Source organism: Sus scrofa, chromosome 1, assembly GCF_054392235.1.
Source record: "Sus scrofa isolate SSC_HxYL_T2T_F1_AM1 chromosome 1, Sscrofa_HxYL_maternal_Yorkshire_Landrace_v2.0, whole genome shotgun sequence".
NCBI lineage: Eukaryota > Metazoa > Chordata > Mammalia > Artiodactyla > Suidae > Sus > Sus scrofa.
In genome coordinates, this window is record NC_139383.1 from 250694557 (window position 1) to 250696884 (window position 2328).

A 2328-nucleotide genomic window follows, 5' to 3' on the forward strand; every position below is an offset into this window, starting at 1 on the left:
TCACAAGCTGTTTTCACTTTTCCTCATTCCTTTCCTGCCCTTCTTCAGATCCATAAATCCATGGTCATGATACTAATTGTGGCTTAGATACAGTAAAGTACTCTGCTTCTTCCTCACACCCAGATGCATACATGGAATGATGTTAAATACAGCAATATTCAAAACCAGGGCAGTGTGACAACAGCCCCTTCAGGCCTGTGGACTGACAGTCCAGTAGAAGATGTTGGCAGGGCAGAGAGACACACCCTGTTCTGCCTGTGTTATTTATGCCTCTGGCAGTGAAGCCCCTGACAAAGAAGCATGTCACTGGAACACATGCTCTTTGTTCACAGAGGTGCATGCCAGCACCGGCTGTGTCAGAAGGGACAGTACCGGGTCTGTAATCTCTCCTCTGGCTCTTTTGCTTTCTTTTTATTTGCTGCACTTTGTGGTTATGTTTATTAATTACTTTGTAGCCTAATCTAATAAAACACACATTTATCTTGTGAGTCTTCATATCCTTGAGTTGGTCATTTAGAGAGGAAAGGATCCCAAGATTTGTCCCTTTCTCCCTCAGGACTGATATCACCTCCCCCATCAGCCACCAGGTTACCACTCTCTGTAGCACAGAGCTACAGTGTCCCAGTCTCCCTCAGCATCTCTCCTACAGGGTTCTGTCTGGCATGGAAGGCTCTCTACAGTTGTTCCCAACCTACTGTTCCAGAGAAGACCTCCATGTTGCTTTGAATGCTATGACTTCATTCAAGACAGACAGTGTAGCAGAAAAGATGGCAGGCCTTAGAATCAGACCCATCTGGGTTTAAACCCTAGCTCCACCTATTGTTGGCCCCATGGCTTCAGTTCCTCATTTGTGCAATGACTGAAAGAACACATTAAGCCCTAAAAGTGGATGCACACGAATTGCTTGTTAGCTCATGGAACTAAGTTTAGTTTTTCGTAAAAGCCTTCATCTCATAGTCTTGTGGTTCTCATAACCTTAGTTACAGACCTCGTGCGACATCCTGAAGAGCACTGCCCTCACCATTTCCCCATCACAAAAATGTCTGCTAAGACTAACATTTAAAATACAAGGGAACTACATACTAGAAAGTTTTTGCCTTTTTCCATAACCCTCCTGAAAATTTTCTGCTTTGACATTTTCATGCATCTGATATTTTAAAAATCGATAAAGTTTTGTTTGCCACTAAATGAACTTAGGTGAAAGAGAGGAGTCTTAACTTTAAGAAAAACTTATGGTAATGCCATAGAGTTGTTTTTCTCTATTCCTAAATTGTTCTCAATCTTGGAGCTTCTTCTCTATACTAGAATTAAGATGGTATCTGATTTGACACGTGACGTATGTACTTATTTTAAGATGACTGTAACTTCATATTACTCCCCAGAGGTCTGCAAAACCGACTTAGTGCTCTAACCCTGTCTCTCAGGGAGCTTTTTGAGGCAGCCCATGACAAAAGCTACCTGCCAAGCTTCCCCGAATTGGAGACCAACAAGAATCCACACACCTCAGAGGGGTGCCCTTAAAAATAAAGGAGATAAAAGTCTTGAGGAACCTCGGTAAACTTCGAGGCTCCATTAGAAATGCTAATTACTGCCTCCACTAGCCTATACTTAATGTTAGAAAACCCAGGGAGATTCTCCCGAACTCTGGAACGCTCGCATCTCTGCGGTTTGAGCAAGCGGCCGGGGCTACCCCGTCCCCATCGGTCTCAATGGCCGACTCCGCCAAGTGCCACGCGCTACAGCGCGGGCCGGCAGCGATTCTGCCCCCCGACGGGGGTCCTCACAGCACTTCCAGCCCCACTTGGCCAAGGAAACACAGGTCTCGTGCTGTTGGCCCCATGCTGTAGTTGGAGGGGAGCGGGAGGTGACCCCGAAAGCCCCGGTCCCGCGCTCTCAAGTCTGCCGCCTTCGCCGGTGTCGGGTTGGCTTGGCCTTAGAGAGCTCCCAAGACCGACCGCAAAGTCTCCCCGCAGCCCGCTCGGCCGACTTCCAAGCGCGGGCTGGAGACCTGTCTCCAGGCGCGTCGAGGAAAGACCCAAGGTCTCAGCTGGGGGACGGGCGGGGAAGCCCCCGAGGTGGGTCTTACATCAGCCACCCCACGTGCGACCGGAGGGCGGGAAGAAGCCACTCCTGTCCCCCGGGCTGCGCCTTTTCCCCCCCAGCCTCCGCCCCTCCCGCCGCGCCTCTCCCCGCCCCGTCCTTGGTGCACCGCGGCTGCCGAGCCGAGCGGCGCCGCGCGGGGCCGAGTCGAGCCGAGCAGCCACCCGCGCCGCATCGCCGGTTTAAGCGCAGTGCGGAGCCGCGGCCGGGGGCGGCGGTAGTGAGACC